The sequence below is a fragment of the Echinops telfairi genome, unplaced genomic scaffold (genome assembly GCF_000313985.2).
Source record: "Echinops telfairi isolate 266 unplaced genomic scaffold, ASM31398v2 ScPeMD7_7469;HRSCAF=8507_1, whole genome shotgun sequence".
In the NCBI taxonomy this organism is placed as follows: domain Eukaryota; kingdom Metazoa; phylum Chordata; class Mammalia; order Afrosoricida; family Tenrecidae; genus Echinops; species Echinops telfairi.
This window is the reverse complement of record NW_022111373.1, coordinates 21,326,624-21,345,714: the sequence shown is the minus strand read 5'-3', so window position 1 is coordinate 21,345,714 and position 19,091 is coordinate 21,326,624.

Sequence of the window (19,091 nt, the reverse complement as noted above, 5' to 3'; positions counted from 1 at the left end):
GAAATACTACATTTATATTCCCTATATTTGTTACTTTAGTAAACAAACATATAATGGAAAGAGAAAAAATGCCAAACAACCAGAGGGTGACATGATGTCATTTTTCACAGCTTTGTATTTATACCTCTAATTCCCATTAGATATTATAAAGTGAATTATGTAATTCTTGAAAGTATCCCAAGAGTTAAAAATCTTGTCAGAACAATTGCTCTAAGTTCAGTAGAAGCAGAACAACATTTTCAAAGATGAACACAATAGGTTCAGAGAACAGAAGTCATGAGTTTACAATACGTCAATTACAATGGCTACTGGTCTAATGGGCCTTTCAAAACTTTAAGGAAGTCCTCTGCACCAGATTAACTCAACGCAATGTGTCTTTTCATTGTTTGACTCATGCTTCCATGAGCATTGGTTGTGGACTAATCCAACCTTTTCTCCACTTATCATGATGCTAACTATTGGTCCAGTTGTGAGGATTTTGGTTTTCTTCACACTGAGTATTTACTGAAGGCTAAAATCCTTGATCTTCATTAGTAAGTGCTTCTAGCCCTCCTCACCTTTCAGCACATCACACGTTGTTAATAAGCCTTCTTTCAATCCTGATATCACATTCTTCATATAAGCCAACATCTCTGATTAATTATTCAGAATATATAGAGAACAAGTATGATGAGAGGCTATAAACCTGACACACACATTTCCTAATTTTAAAGCATGAAGTATTTACTTGTTTTGTTCCCATAACTACCTCTTGACCTATCTACAGGTTCCACGTGAGCACAATTATGTGTTCTGCAATTCCAATTTCTCTCCAGGCTGTTCATTGTTTGTAATAATCCAGAGTCCAATGCCTTTGAATAGTAAATGAAACAAATAATTATCTTTCTGTAATTCTCTGCTTTCAGTCAATATCCATCTGATGTCAGCAGTGATAGGCCTTGTTCTGAGTCTTCTTCTGAACGCAGTGTGATTCTGGCAGCTACCTGTCAATGTACTGCTGGATTGTACTGCAACAATGTACTATTGTTAGATCACTTTCAGACTAAATTTACTTGCATCTGATATCAATGATATAGTTCTATAGTTTGAGCATTCTGTTGAGTCACCTTTCTTTGGAATGGGTGCAAATATGGATCTGTGCCATTCTCTTGGCCAAGTAATTGTCTTCCAGTTTTTTTAGGTTGGACAAGTGAGTTAGTTCTTGCAGCACTTTGTCAGCTTTTAGAAACATTCCATTGGCTCCTAGAGACTTATGTGAGCTCATGTCTTCAGTATAGCCTGAATTTCTTCCTTCAGTTCCATTGGTTCTTGCTCAAATCCTACCTCTTGACATGATTCAGTGCCAAGTAGTTTTTGTTGCACCATGAAGCTGTGTGTTATTTTAATTTTTTGATGTTTTTGCATCATTCAATATTTTGTCATAGAATCTTCCAATATCACAAATAGAGGCTTGAATTGTTTTCATTGGTTCTTTCAATTTAACATAGGAGTGTATTTTTTCTTTCTTGTTTTCTAACATTAGGTCTTTGACACTTCATTGTAATACTCTGTCTTTTCTAACTTCCCTTTGAAGTTTGCTGTTCAGCTCTTTGACTTTATCGTTTCTTCTGGAGTAGCAGCTACTCCACTACTAAGAGAAAATGGCAGATTCTCTTGACATCGAAGCTGATCTTTTCTCTGTCTCTCTCTCTTTAATGATAATTTTGTTTTTTGTGTGTATAATATTCTTGATGTCATCTCACATCTCATTAGACCTTCTCTCATTTAAGATCATGACAAATCTGTTATTGAGATGTTCTTAAAATTCAAGTAGAATATACTCAAGGTAGTATTTTTGCTCACATGAAGTTGTTCTAATTCTCCTCACCTTCAACCTTATCTTGCATAAAAGCAATTGATAACCTGTTCCACAATTGGTTCCTGGCCTGGTTTTAGCTGCTGCCAATGAGCATCTTTATCATCTCTTCCTATAGGTGTAGTTACTTTGATTTCTGTGTATTCCATCTGGTAAAGCCCATGTGTATAGTCTCCTTTGTCTTGTTGAAAAGGTGTATCTGTAGTGGAAAGTGTACTGGTCTAGAAAAATTCTATCATGCCATATCCAGTTTCACTTCATTAAGCAAGGTCATATTTTCCTATTGTTATTCCTTTCTCTATTCCAACTATTGCAATCCAATCATTAATTATTATTAATACATCTTGATTGAATTTCCAACTATAGACATTGGCAATTCTTTAATATCTTCATCACTAGTTTTACTGGTTGGTGCAATGCATAAATCCAAATGATTGGTTGTATTGACTGAATTTCCTTGAATGTAGACAGATACAATCCTATCACAGACCACATTGCACTTCAACATAAATCTTGGAATGTCCTTTTTGGTAATAAATGCATTCTTAGCATAGTAAACCATATTATTTCCTGAATCAGGTTGGCCAAGACAAGTCCATTTCAGCTCACAAAAGCCTAAAATATTGACATTTATCCATTTCATTTTCAACAAGTTCTAAATTTTCTAGATTCTTATTTTGTACATTCCAAGTGCTAATTATTAATGGGTGCTTGAAGCTGTTTCTTTGCTATCTGAGTTGTGCCCTATCGACTAATGAAAGTCCCAAAGGCTTTACTCCTCCTACTTTACTCCATTTAGGTCATTACGGTCAAGTCTTAACTTGGAGAAGGCAGCGCTTCCTCAGTCATATTTGAGTGCTATCCAAGGTGAGCCCCTCAGATTGGCTCTGATCATTATCGCTGATAATTTTCTGCTTCTATTCATTAGGACTTCAGTAGATACAATGTTTTAATGCTGTTCATAGGTTTTCAGTGGATGATTCCTTCTCATTAGGCAATGTATTCCCTTTTCATATTTATTGTTAGTCTGGAAGCACTGCTATAATCTGTCCACTTGGGTGACCCTGCTGGTATTTGAAATACCATTGATAAAGCTTCCATTAGCACGGCAGCACACAACTCACCACAATACCACACATTGACAGATAAATAGTGGTTTGTTTGTTTTTTCATATCATACCCACAAAGAAACAAAAGATAGTGGCCCAAGTCACAACCTCTGCTAATGTGAAGATTCACAATATATTTCACCTTAATTCTTTGAAAAGAACTTCCTCTAAAATGGGATTATAACTACAGGCACAGAGGTTGAATTCCAATGCATCACCAAAGGGATTATGGCTAGAAGGGGCATATTAATTAATTTTATCTCAGTATTTAATAGCAATAACAGCTCTGAATTAAGATATTTTTAAATTAGAATCCAAGTTACTTTCTACTGACTAAAATATAGTTTGGTTAAGTACATCATTAGTCCTCCCTATCAACAACTGGATAGGATAAAATAGCTATACCAAGGTGGAGAATAGAAAGATATATCATTACTACAGTCTTTTCTTTCCAATATAGAGAGGATTTGAACTTAAGTATAGAAAAGGGGAATGTAAATTTATGCTTGGATTTGCTAACTTAATCTAGGTGAAGGGATTACAGTGGTTCATTTACAGTGGGTTTGTACACTGTTGTCAATCTACTCAATTTTTCTCACAATTTTTATGAGTATTTAGGAGAAGAATTTTATTAACTTCTCCTGTCAATGTTATTGGTAGCATTGATACTTCTTAAAAGAATAACAACTTAAAAATTATCTTCAAAGCTATAAGATAATTAGGCTTGTTTTTAAGTGTCTCAGATAAGCCTATTTTATTGGTGTTTATTAAATAATAAAACATAAGTGATAACACTAATAATCTCTATGGTTTTTCTACAGTTAAATTATTTTAACCAAACACCATTTAGTCCAACCACAGTACTAAGAACCTGATGGCATATCTTTCCTAAAAATGAAAATATATACTTTGTTTATCACATCTCTCATATTGTTAATTTATCTAATGATATATAATAAAGAAGTTAATGATTTTAGTGCAATGTTATATTTACACATGGGGTTAATTTTCAGTTGTTTGGGGTATTCTACACTGGTCTAGTGTCAATGGTTAACTTGAAGATTTTTGTCTCAGAGGTAAAGCTATGTTAGAGATTTAACAGCTTGGTTTAAAACATTTTACTTGGTTCTGAAATACCTTTTGGACAAATGCTAACATTTTATTGTGTTATACATTATTGCATTGGATAGAATCTTTGAAATGTTAATTTAATATATAAATTGTGTTTCCAAGTCTGTAAATCTTTTATTACAACATTTTTTGGTATACTTCACTTATAATAGATTTTAATAATTCAATAACATCAAGAAGAGTTGTGCAATAATTATTACAATCAGTTTTAGAATATTTTCTTCATTCTTGTACTCATCATTATTGGAATTATATTTTTAAACATTTCAGACCATTACTTAAAGAAATGTGCTTGAATATGTTCATGAGTTTATAATAAACAATTGATTATATATATACATATATACCCCATTATTGCTACTTACATAACTATGAACTTTTTTGTGTGATGTTAAAAATTATTATTATGTAATCATAACCAAAAAATTTTACCAAAATCCACATAAAATAATTTAATTTGGTATTTAAATTGAGGTAAATTTCTATTATACTCTAAATTTTGTGAATGTACTAGTAGGGAAACTAATGCTTTCTACTAGAAACATGGCAAACCAATTTGAAATATCACTTGTTCCTGATTCTTATATAACCAAAAATAGAAAATAGGTTATTTAATTCAAAATATTTTAAAATAACTGAAATATTATTTTAAACCATTAATAACAAATTTTGTAGTCTTAAATAAAATAGCATTCTGAGTCACCACTTGTACAGAATGTAGCAAACTTCTATCTTTTTTAAATGTGTGTCATCTTTACATAGTTGATATCACTTGGTGACAGTTTAATGCTTACACTGATGATTTTTTAACTGTATGACAGGCTGATTACTTTTATTTATTTCTTTTTTAAAACAGTGCTTACTTGATAGAATCCAGTTTTTGAGAGAGAGAGATGTCATCAAAGCAATCAAGCAGGAACACTGTTTATATATCACATTTGCTCAATACATTTTTGTCTTGATAAAGAATATACTTGGATGTTAAAATTACCATGATCACAATTGATGTTACATGGTGTGTTAAATTGAATTGTCTAAAGAAACAAGCTGGTGACATGCATTTATATACAAGAAAGGACTTTATATTTAGAATCAACTTTACATGAAGAAAATGCTCTAGCCCAGTCAAACTCAGGTTCATAGGTTCTATGCTAGCTAGAGCCCTTTTCAGACTCCTCTAGCTGCATGCTGATGATGTCGACATTGAAGGGGGGAGCTTGCAGACCACAGGCTGTGGGTGCTGAGTTGCAAGGATCCAAGGTCAGTGGAAACGTGGCAGGTTGCCTACAGCTCTCACGTTTAGGAAGCCCACATCTGGAGGGGGATCCAGGGAGGTATGCACAAAGTCCAAACTAGAAGGCAAAGGGGCAAAGAGACAACTGCTCGCAGCGTCGCTCACTCTTATACCAAAGACCATACCCACCAGGAGGTGTCATCAGACTACCACTTGATTGGCACATTTACACAAGTTCAAATTGACATAAAATATAACTGCCAATCATCGTTCTATTATTGTAAATTATTTTATTATATATAAATCTAAGCTTTGGTGAAGTAATTACAGAGCCCTTTAATCTCTGTATAAAGGGCTACTGCTTATCGGTGATGGTCAAGTATAGCCATTTAAGAAAAGAGATGCTGACTAGGGATATGCAAAGGACTGCCAGGCAGTGCTGATGGCGCTCCTAATGCTACTGCTGACATTGAGGAACATAAATTTTTGTAGTGCCAATTCTAACAGTTGTGCAATTTTCTCTGGTTGTGCTCAACAACCCAGGTTTCAAAGCTTAATTATATTAACAAGGCTCATTGTAATCAAGAGTTAATTGTACTTATAAATAAAATGGTTAATTCAGCTCTAATTAAGTCAGTTCTTATATGAACATCTTTTTTTCTGACTTGTTGCTGGCTGAATACAACCTTAAATGTTTAGCTTTGTATACATTTAGTACCTCCCTCCATCCCTTCACATTTTTCTCTATCCCATTTCATCTTAGCAACTCCTTTTTTCCCATATTTTAATCTGCTTCCAAGAGAATGACAAAGCTATTCACAACTCCACAGGGAAGCCTTCCTTTACTAACCCTTATGCCTTTAATCCTTCTCTAACTTCCACTTCTCATATAGTATCTAACAATATAGTTGATTTCCCAGATAATAATCATGCCCCACTTTTTAGGAGGAAAATTTGAAAAGGAACCATACTTACCTATGGACACAAAATCATTAAAACAAGATATAACAGTGTCTAAGAAAATAATATTTAATAGTCTAATTTCAAAAATTGATTAAAATAAAGGAGGGGTAAACTCTGTTTATAGAAATTCATATGAGAAAGCATTTGGCAATATCGAATATCAATTAATTATAAGGCTGGAGCCGTCAATGAACTTCCTGAACTTAACAAAAGCACTTAAAAAAAACTAAAGCTAGCATTGGTGGTTAAAATAGAATTCTGTCCCTTAACATTAAGACAAAGGTAAAAATATCATCAGCTAGAGAGAGACAGATCATCTGCCACCACATACTGTCATCATTCCAATAAAGGTGCTGCTATTGGCAGGTGCAATCTTACCAGTTACAGCTCATGGAACCCCAAGTACAGCAGAGCGAAGCACATTGTAATCCTGCACTGTCCACATGATTGTCTTTATGTTGAGGTCGTTGTTAGAGCCGTGTCAGACTCTCTAGCTGAGGACCCTTCTCTTCATTGCTGTTCCTCCACTCCAACTACGCATGATGTTCTTCTCCAGAGATTGATATTCCCTAATAATATGACCCAAGTATGTGAAATGAAGTTTCTCCATCCTTCCTGCTAAAGCACTTTCCAGCTGTGTATCATTCAAGACAGATTTGCTTGCCCTTGTGCCAGTTCATGGGACTGTCGATATCTTTAGCCCACACCATAATTAAATCCATCAATTTTCCTGCAGACCTCTTTACTTATTTTCCAACCTTCATATGCATATGAGGCAACTGAAAATACCGTGGCTTGAGTGAGGTACATCTTAGTCCTCAAAGTCACATCTTTATTCTTTAATACTTTAAAGAATTCTTGTGTAACACATTTGCCCAATATCAAACTGTGATTGATTTATTAACTGTTGCTTCCCTAAGCCTTGATTGCAGATCCAAATAAAATAAAATCCTTGACAAGTTCAACCCTTTTGGTTTCTTTTTTATAATGATGCTGTCAAATTGGTCCAGCGTGAGGATTTCGGTTTTCCTTACATTGAAGTATAATGTATGTTGAAGGTTGCAGTCTTTTAGTTTTATCCCCAATGTTCAATCCATCCTCACTTTCAGCAGGGTAGGTGTGTCTTCGGCATGTCAGAGATTGCTGGAATGCGATCCTCCAATCTTTATGCTGCTCGTCCTCATGTAGTTAAGCTTCTCGGGTTATTTTCTCAGAGTGCACTTTGAGTAAGCACGTGGAAAGGATACCCAACTGACACACCTCTTTCCTGAGCTTAACCCAGGCAGTATCCCCTTGCTCTGTCTGAATGACTACCTCCTGTGTGATGTAGAGTTCCCACATGAGGACAATGCAGTTTTCTGTAATTTTCATTTTTGACCATGTTCATCATAGCTCATTATGATTCATACAATTAAATGCCTTTGCATAGTCATTGGAACATAAGTTAACACATTTCTGGTGTCTTTGCTTTCACCCAAGATCCATTTGAGGTCATCAGTGATATCTCTTTCTCCATACACTCTTTGAATCTGGCTTACATTTCAATCATCTTCCTGTCAATGTATTGCTATAACTGTATATTATCTTCAGCAATATTTTACTCACATGGGATATTTATGATATTGATAGATAAATTCCAAATTGGGGGGTCATTTTCTTTGGTATAAGCACAAATATGGATCTCTTCCAGTCAGTTGGTCGGTTAGTTGTCTTCCAAATTTCTTAGCATAGCTAGTGAGAACTTCTAACACTGTCTCAGCTTGTTGTAACATTTCAACTTTTATTTGAAAGCTAATGCCTCTAGTGCAGCTGTAACACCTACCTTCAAGGCCAAAGATTCTTGATTGCATGCTATTTCCTGAAATTGTTGAATGTTGAACAATTTCTTGATTGGCACAGGGATTTTGTGTATTTCATCCATCTTCATGTGATCCCTGCTACATCATTCAATATTTTTTACATAGACTTCTTCCAATACTAACTTGAGACTTGAATTTTTTTCTCAGAGAATATGCTAGGCATATTGTTTCTCCCCTTTTGGCTTTCTAAATTCAGGGCAGGCAGTGCCTAGTGAAATACCTACTAACTACTAATTACATGTGGCTGATATGTTCTTGAAATATGGCTAATCCAAATTAAGCAGTTTTAAACCAACAGCCACCCTGCTAGAGAAACACAAACCTTTCCAGTCCAGTAAAGAGTTATAATCTCAGAAGCCCACAGATCAGTTCTGCCCAGTTTACTACCAATGACAATAATATATATATATATAAAATACTCAAAGAGAGGCTAATCAAAATATATAATGTGCAAAAGTATATAGAGGAGGTTTTTAAAAACAACTAAATAAGTGGGAATGTAATCTCAATAAAGAAGACAAAAATTGTTGATATGATAGTTCTATATTTATATTTTTGGTTCAGTCTACTCAAAATAAAACTAGCAAAACTACTGTAAAAATAGAAACTGATAGAATGATTCTAATTTTTTAAATGCAAATGATCTTAAATGACAAAATATATGATCACAGCAGTGTTAAGATGTTATTCCATCTTAGCATGAAAATATATTTAATTAAGTGGTATTGGCCTAAGGACAAGCATAAATCAATGGCACAAAATGAAACATCAAGAAATGCATCTATACTCATATTATCAATTGATTTGCAACTAAATTGTAAAGTTAATTGTGTGAAAGAATTCTTATGAACAAATCGTGTTCAAACGATTGCTTATCGACATGCAAAAAAAGAGAAAAATGGCCTTTATTTTGGCTAAATACAATGTTCATATGATATACAACACATATATAAACTAAAGACATACATTTATAACATTTCAAGGAGAACAAGTAAGAGAAACTTTGGTTATTGAATTATTCAATGAAAAGGCAACAAAACCATTTGGAGAAATATTTGTAGTCATATATTTGATAAAAAGGTTACACCAAGAATGCACAAGAAACAGTTCCAAAATAGTTATTAGAGGACAAAAACTATGATTTAAAATAGCAAAAAAGTTTAGTTAGGAAACACAATTAAATATCACTGCATACTCCTTAAAAATGGCTAAAATTATGACCCTGTCAATGTTATAGAGAAGACACACAGTGACTGGGACCCTCACACATTACTAATTCAGAAAACCAAACTCACTGTGAAGTCCATTCTGACTCATAGTACCCTTCTTTATTGTCATAGAAAATCTCAACTTTCTCCCTTGGTGATTTTGAGCTGCTGACCTTGTGGTTAACAGCCCAACTCATAACCTACCATAACCTGAAGCATACTAAGTTTGATAACTAATTTGGAAACTATGTTTTTCACAAAACCATATGCATGCTTGCCCTACTGTCCATACTGCCTGGTTCTGAGATGGTCCATTTTAGACCTAATAGCCTGGCAGAATAAAACCAGATTATATGAGATTTATAAACTTTGGACATGTTTTCAAGAGAAACTAGTCCTTGGAGAAGGATATAATGCTTGGTAAATTAGAGGAACAGTGAAAAACAGGACTGTCCTTAATGAGATGAATTGACACATGACTGCAACAATGGGTTCAAACGTGAGAACAATTGTGAAGATATTGCAGGCCTGGACATTGCTTAGTTCTGTTGTGTGTAAGTTCTCTATGAGTCACAACTCAGTGGATGACATCTAACAACAACAATGCTGTCGCAACAATGACCCATCCCCTGGGTAGAGTCTCCTACACCCTATTTGTATGCTCCTACCCAATAATTGGGTAGGATTTACAAAGGCTATGGTTAGAAAAGTCATGCCAAATTCACTGCACCATGCCCCCTATATTATACATTGATGTCCTAAATCCTGTGCTTGTGAATCTGACTTTCTTTGGGAAAATAGGATCTTTCCTTTGAAGATAGCATCCGTTAAATCCTGTTGAGAAGGATGAATGAGTCCTACTCCTTACCTCTCTTGAGTAATGTTTTATTAATGGGAAGGAAAACAAAAACAAGAAGAGAGGCACACACAGGGAGAAGGCAGATGTTATGGGAAGATGGAGCTTAAACGCAAGGAAAGATAAAGATTTCTAGGAATCCCAGAGGCTGGCAGCGACAAGAAGACATCTTATCATATAGCAGATAGAGAAACAGAGCTCTGATGGTGCTCTGAATACATACTTCTGAAACTCATAATTATTAGAAACTAAATCACTGTTCTTCAAGTCCCCAACTTTGTGATGTTTTATTATGAAAACACTGAAAAAACAAAATAGGTTCTTCAGGTTATGGAGAGCTAGAGGTGAAGAACAAATATGATAATGTATCTCTGCAAATGCATAAGATAATCAGCATTTTACCATACATTTCTGTGTAAAGATCACTTCCAGATAGTTTAAAGAAAGATGAATTATAAGAGTTATAAGAAAATTATGAGTTCTAAGAACAACATCCGCCACGGAAGGGTTGTGAGCCGTAGAATCTGAAGTTGAAGGGAGGGGCAGTATCAGAATTTGAGGTCTGAGAATCTGGTTTTCTGAAGGCTGTGCATGACAGTGGGAGCCCAGGAATCACTGGAGCAAGTACACAGGAAATAAACCCTGGTGAACTCCCTCTATCCAAACTGAGGCATAGGAGGAGAGTGGTCACTAAACGGAGCACATTGGTGAGTAGAGTATAGAAGTTCAAAGGCAGAAGCCCACTTGAACAGTTAAAACTTGTCAGCAGATTCTCCCTAGGATGCAAGCTAGAACTGATAGGTTTACAAAATCTTATATATTTGGGGATTATATTGTTTTATTTGATTTTTGTTTGAATGCATTAGGAAATATCTCAGGAGTCCTGTTATTAGGGGTCACCATCTTGAAGTTACGGTATACAAGGGGGTACCTACCCCCCAAATGGATTTTTTTATTTAAAGCTATGTATTCATTTTTTTTTTTTACAAAATAACTTTATCACCTTCAAAGTATTCTACATTACACTTAATATATTTATCAAATCTGTGATTCCATTCTTGGAAACATTTTCAAACTCATCTGTTTGGATGGCTGACAGCTCTTCCTTGTTTTTTTAAATTGTTTTTTCTTCACCTCTGCTATATCATCAATTCATTCTCCTTTCATGTCCCTCTTCACTCACAGAAACAAAAAGAAGTCACATAGAGTTGGTCAAGTGAGTAAGGTGTGTAAGGCAAGAGAGGCACACTGTTTTTTTTTGCCCAAAACTGGCACATTGAGATGGGTGCATTGTTGTGGTGGAAAACCCAGTCCCCATCTGCCACAAAGAAGGCCGTTTTTGTCACTAACTGTTACACAATCTTTACAGAACCTCTAAATAGAAAGCTTGATTAAGTCTGACCTGGTGGAATGAACTCCAAGTGCACTATGAGTCAACATTTTTGTCTGCTTGGGAATTTAACAGATGCCCAGAATGAGGTATATCATCAATTGACAAATCACTTAAAAAAAAAAAAAAAGAGTAACACATTCACACATTTGAGTTTTCCCATAACACTGTGTCCAGCATAACATCAATTTCTGCAACTTTTTTTCCTGAGCAGGAAACAAAATTTCACAGCCACACGCTGTTCTCTTAAATCAGCCATCACAAAAAACAAGTTTCCAGCAAAACTGCTTTCACCTCAAAATTCACTGTGACTGGATAACCTTCCCAGGTGATGACACTCGGTGCAATAAATCAGAGCAAGTTGCTTGATGCTCACCTAGTAGGATAAATGCATACCATGAAAGCTCAGCTCCACCAAGCACAATTGTGGATTTTTTTTTGGTACCCCCACATATGTTTATCATTTTGGCGTGTAATAAAACCAAGAATGATGAAACTATAGAGTCATCAAGTTGAATAAGAGTTATGAGGGAGGGGAACACAGATGGAGTGATGGGGTGAAGGGGTGATGATGTTATGGGGTACATATAGAAAAAGAATATTTGGAAATCACTTGTGGTATGAAATGTACAATTCTGCTGAATGTGATTGAACTATGGAATGATTTGGAAGATAAAAAAGAGTTCTAAAAACCAACATCAATCAACTCAGCGAGCGTGAGTTTCATATGTATTTTTTGGGAAAGAATATATAGTAGATAGTGCATAGTTAATATGAATGTATTACAAATAAGCAAGTCAACATATAAATTTTATGTTATATATGTAATAGTGTAGTCATACTACATAATTTAATACCAGGTAAAATCCACCTATTATTTTATCATGCTCCAGTAGCCAGTGTGTTGCTAATAGGCTGGAAATATTGTATTTTAAGAGCTTCCAGACTAAAACAGACTATAAAGAAATGATAAGCAATCGGCTTCCATGAATTAGCCAATGAGGAGTGAATCACAGCAGACATTATCTCCAGGCCTAAAGAATAATCCGCCTATATTGGGAATCGCACATGCAGCGAGACCTGGTGGACTCGAGCAAACCGAAGATTGTGAAAAGTGTTCAGGACTGGGAGGCATATTTTTGTGTTGTGTATGGGCCTGCCATTATTTCAAGCCAATTCAAGACAACTAAAAGCAAAACACAGTGCATTTTACTGTGCATGATATTTTAGCTATGCATTTGATATTCCTACATAGTTGTATAAAATTTAAAGATTGCCCACTGTGCACATTGCGTGTGTTTGTGTGGAAAGCACTAACTTGAGAACTTTAGCACAGGGAATATATAGGCTATCAGAAATAGGGAAGGACGCAAACAAAGAGGAAGCACAAATTGAAAAATGGGATATACTGAAGATAAAACTCCTGTGTACATCGAAATCACCAAGAGAGTGATAAGAGAGACCACGGACTGCGAAAACATCAGACAAAGGCCTTATTACTAAAATCTACAATACTCTGCTAGCTTCCAAAAAGGAAAAAAACGTATTGACCACTGAGGAGGTGGGCAAAGGACCTGAACAGAAATTTCCAGGGGTAGAAATCTGAATGGCCAACAAACATATGAGAAAATGTTCCCGATCTTTAGCCATAATAGAAATGCAAATTAAAACAACAATGAGGTACCTCTTAAGACCCTCAAAGGTAGCCCAATTCAAAAAATCAGAAGGTAACAAGTGTTGGAGGGGCTGTGGGGAGACAGGAAATTTCATCCACTGCTGGTGGACCTGTAACTATGAACAGCCACTATGGAAATGGATCTGTTGATATCTAAAACAGATGAAAATCAAGTTACCATACGACCCAGCAATCCCCCTACTGGGCATATACCCAGAAGTGGCAAGAAACAAACCATGGCCAGACATCTGTGCTACAATGTTCATTGAGGCACAGTTCACAATTGCAAGGAGTTGGAAACAACCCAAATTTCCATCATCTCATGAGTGGATTAAAAAGCTGTTGTACATACATTTAATGGTCTACTACGCATCGCTAAAAAGCAGTGGTTGAACATATGAAGCACATCGTTGTATGGCAAGGACTGGAGGAAATCATGCTAAGCGAAGTAAGCCAAGAACCAAAGAACAAGTACAACATGAGTCTGCTGAGGTAATCTTTAAAACAAAAAATGCAAAAGGAGCATAGGGAAAAAGCTACTGGATACAAACATTCCTGGGGTGAGGACCAGGCAGTATGGCATGGACCAGACCAAATACAGGCATACATATGGCAGCCAACTAAAAAGGGATTGGGAAAGGCAAAAACAAAATGAAAAAAGAAGTGGGTTAGCAGGGGCACTGGGCACTAACCCACCCAAGGGTAGTTATTGTTTATATCTCCACAGGGAAAGAGGGACCAAATTTCAACCCAGTGCTCCAAGATGTGAATGCAATATGCCAGCATGAAGTAGAGAACCAGTGGAGAGGTCTGAGGAGCTGTCCCCAAACCCAACTATGTGGACACCTGGCCCTACCCCCAGAAGAATGTATTTCAGAGGACACACTGAATCTGCAGCTCTGGGAGAGGGACATATCTGATCTGAGCACACGGGAGCAGATGAAGGTGGAGGAGAGAGAGTGGAGCACATCCTGACCCAGCAGGCCTTTAGGACGATGTTCCCGCTCAGAGCAGCCAATACACAGAGTAGACCACATGGTTGGCCCCACTATGAGACACGACATCCCTCACTGACCCATAGCCCTACAGGGGACAACAACAGACACAGTGTGGGAATTGCGCCCGATCTGATCCCGCTACACCGAGGCAAAACACTAAGGGGGTGCAACAGAACAGTGAGGGAAGGGAGCAGCAAGGTCCCCAGGGAATGCTGAAGGTGGACTTTGGGGCCTGGGCGTGGTGCCCCAACAGACTGGACTGGAAAACAGTCCTAAGGACCAACAAATAGTCCTTGAACTAACTACAAGCTTTTTTTTCTTGTGTTTTGTTTTGTTATTAGTTTGTTGTTGTTTTGCTGTATTTTGATGCTTCGTTTTGCTCTGTCTTGCTTTTTGTGCATGTTATTATCTCTGCAGGCCTGTCTAAATAAGATAGGCTGGATGAACAATCTGTAGGAGAAAACAATGGGACCGATAATTCCGGGGAGACATGGGAGAAGGGGAAGTGGGGGGAGAGGTAGTGGTGTTAACAAACCCAGGGACAAGGGAAAAACAAGTGATCCAAATCGGGGGTGAGGAGGGTGTGGGAGGCCTGGAGGGCATGAACAAGGGTAATGTAACCAAGAGGAATTGCTGAAACCCCAGTGGGGACTGAGCATGATAGTGGGATAGGAGGAAAGTCAAAGGAAATAGAAGAAAGAGCTGGGAGGCAAAGGGCATTTATAGAGGTCTAGATAAAGGCATGTACATAAAAAAATAGAATACTTCTTAAATAAATTTTTTGGTAGGAATTGTATTTTATATTCTTAGGCAGATATATAACAGGCATTGTGCAGATGTGTAATTAAAAAGACTGAATTACAGATAGTAAATAGTTGATGGAAGTTTCATTTAGTTACAGTACACATGTGAAAGGGAATATTAGCAGAGCAGGTATTTTATATTGCTTTAATGTGTTTTGCACAGATAATTAATACATATAATAGTTTACAATTAAAAGAAAGGGCAAACACAAGCTAGGAGGGAACTTGGTGACTTATGAAATTAATCTTTTGTTGTAGGTAAACAGAAAATAAGAAAACTGCTTGAAAAAATGTTATTCTTGTTAGATGCCATCGAAATGGTTCTGACTCAAGTGAATTCCCATAAAATAAAATGAAACACAGCTGTCATCCTCACAATGGTTATGTTGAGCCCATTGTTTCAGCCCTGTGTTTACTGTTAAAAATGAGGCTTTCAGTATTTCACTGACAACATTGCACCGTGATTCCTAAGGTGTTCAGCAGCTAATTCTTCAGAAGTGGACAGCCAATTTCTTTTTCACAGTCATTTCTTAATCTGGAAGCTCTGCTAACACTTGATTACCAGTCACATAACTTCCAGCCAAACAACAACCTGCAAGCCACCACAGTACAATGAACTAACAGACAAGTGGTGATTTTAAAAATAGCATGTTGAATTTGAAATCATTTGTATCCAGCTCACTATTTTCCAAGCATTTATGCTATTTTCCCCCAATGATTGTTGTATTTAAATTCCATTGTATGAGGTGAGTAATGTTATTGATAACCTTTAGATATAAATAAATTGAAATAGAGGGCTTAAGGAATGTAGTCAAATTTAGACAATTTATAAGTGAATTATGAGTAAAATCTATGGCTTTTAGATGTTATAGTTTAAGCAGGTAATGTAAAGATCTCAGAAACTCTTTAGAACTATAATTTCAGAAAGTAAGACAATACAAGATGCCTCTTAATAGATGAGAAATATAAATATGTGTTAAAACAACCTGGGGTTTTAGTTGGGGAAAATAACACCTCATGCCTGATGGAGTTTGATCAAGTGCAATGTAGCTGAGAGAAAGTACTGAAGGTCAAATGAAGGTCAATGTGATAGCGGGACAGGAGAAGCAGGGAATCTAGGACAGATGAACCCCTCATGACCAGGGGTGACAGTGGCGATACCAGGAGGGAAGGGGGCTGTAGAAAGGGGGAATTGATCACAGGGAGCTACATATAACCTCCTCTCTGGGGGACGGGCAGCGGGGTGGGTGAAGGGAGACGCCGGGCAGTGTAATATAAGATATAATAATAATTTATAAATTATCAAGGGTGCATGGGGGAGGGGGGAGGAGGGAGGGAGGGGGAGGGGGGAAAAGGAAAATGAGCTGATTCCGGGAACCCAAGAAGAAAGGGAGTTTTGGGAATAATGAGGGCAACAAGTGTATAGATGTGCTTTACACAATTGATCTATGTATTGTGATGAATTGTATGAGCCCCAATAAATTAATTAAAAAAAAAAGAAGTAGAGGAAAGAACTAGGAGGCAACAGACATTTATAGAGGTATAAATATAGCCATGCACATATATAAATACATTAACATAAAACAATAGAGAGATAGTTATACGTACATATAACTAAAGTTCAATATTAAGGTAGCAGATGGGCATTGGGTCTTTATATGAGTACTCCCTCAATGCAAGAACACTTTGCTCCAATAACCTGGCCTTTTGCGGAGCTCACCTTCCTGACATGATCCCTGAAGTCAAAATGGGTGCATAAGCAATGTGGTGAGGAAAGCTGATGGTGCCCAGCTATTAGAAGATATAGCATATGGGGTCTTAATGGGTTGAATTTAAACAAGCAGCCATCTAGAAGGGAAGCAACAAAGCCCACATGGAAGAAATACACCAGCCTATGTGATCACGAGGTGTCAAGGGGATCAGCTATCACCCCTTCACTCTTAAGTCTCAAATTGACAACAGATTATGTAACTACATAGTGGGTTAAAGAAATTCAGAAATGTGTTATATTAAAAGAAACCTAACAGCTAGCTGTTTGCTGAACTAATCTCTGTGAAACTTTTAAGGAGAACACAATCTAGTAAATGATTCTGCTGTGTTAGTAATAGATTTTAAAAGGCAATAAATGGACATATTTATAACAAAATATTGATGTGTATATGCTCTACGCAAATATTCTTCCACTAGGTCAACATGACATATTCCACTGAAAATCAATTTATTCAACAAACACGTATGTTGAACACTTATTCTTAGGTCATGTATTTTAATCCAGCTAATGTTATGTGTTAATCAACAAGTGAGAAACTGTTGATTAACAAAGGTCACATCTTCTCTCTTAGACTTTTAGGGATTGTATTTTATAATGTAACTGTGCTTAACAATTCTGTATTCATTGGCTTTAAAAATCTGGTGAATGCTTTTCAGTGATAACCCTCAAATCAATATCAGAATATCTTAATAGAGTTATGACTTATGGTTCACTACTGCCATCAGCTTTACAGTTATATCATGTGTAGGAGCTATATTTGCTAGAATTTGACACTTGTAGCAACAGAAGCCAAGAATAACTTTGACTAAAAATGTGTTCATTAACATATGGTAATAGATTTAAGAAAATATTCATTGAAAAGCCTTAGGTAATTTTGGAAAAATGCAATCAAGGCAAATTCTTAACAATAACTAATGAATACCCATAAGAATCTACTGCTGGGATCTTAGAAAGGCATGCTGATGAAAGAAAAATGTGCTTGTTCAATGTACTAAATTACATGAGCAATATACCTTAGAGTAGCCAGATTGTTTCCAGGACCCTTTCAACTAAAATATTTTTAAGCAGGATAATAGAAAATGGTCGTAAAATCCATATCAACATAATATATATACAACAGTATAAATGTGTGTATGGATACATAGATGATAGATAGATATACACATACATACATATGTCAGAGCCCCAGGCTTCTTTACATAATTCTCTATTTTGGCTTAGGTGTTCAGGTGCTAACTATAACAGTGGTACTTATTGGCCACCAGACACTCATTGGGCAAAGGATGAGGCTCTCTGCTCTCCTAAAGAATTACCATATGGGAAACCTTTACGGGACTCTATGAGTTGGCATCAACCACAGAGCTGTGGATTTGGATTTTGGAATATATAAGCTAAAGCTTCTTTCAATCATGTTAGTGAATCTACTAGCATTTGTTTTTATTAGGGGCCAGTGGGTCTGTCCTGACTCATAATGCCCCACATAGAAACAGAAGAAAATGCTGTCCGGCCTGGCAGACTCCTTTCAACACTGTGTCAATACTGATGACATGTATAAATGGAGTTTTATCATCTTTCCTTCTAGGAAGCATTCTAATTGTACTTTTCCTGAGACATCTTTGTACATTCTTCTGTCAGCCCATGGTATACTCAATAGTCTATGAACACTTCAGTCTAAGGAACCTGCAAAAATAGGTTGTTTTTCATATAAAACGGAGTACAAACAAATAAATGAAATACAAAACTAAGAAAGCACTAAATCTGAAACCTTTTATGTAATATGAAAATATATGTAAAACCACATGCATAAAGTATGAGAAAGTTGTGGCTTAAAGAGACAATAGTAACATGACACAGAATATCATTAATATTTGTGTAAGTAACGTTTATTATTAAATGCTAATAATGCAAGCATGATAAAATCTGTATTTGAAATCTAGTAGTTCCTGATTTATAAAAACTGGAATATGGAAGTGAGTAACAGTGGAGCAAACACATGCCGATTTCGCTATTTTACATGATACGTAACATAGAAAAAACCATTTTCTTTATATTTTCAAATTAGAGGTTTATGAATATTAATAGCATTTAGTTATGTTATAGACCAGATCATTAGTGAATAATTAGAAAAATACCATTTACATAGAAAAAAAAATTTAAGAAAGAGCAAAACCATAAAAAAAGAAACCCATAAAAGACAACTAAAGAAAAATCAGATTTTATTCATGTGCTTATATTAATA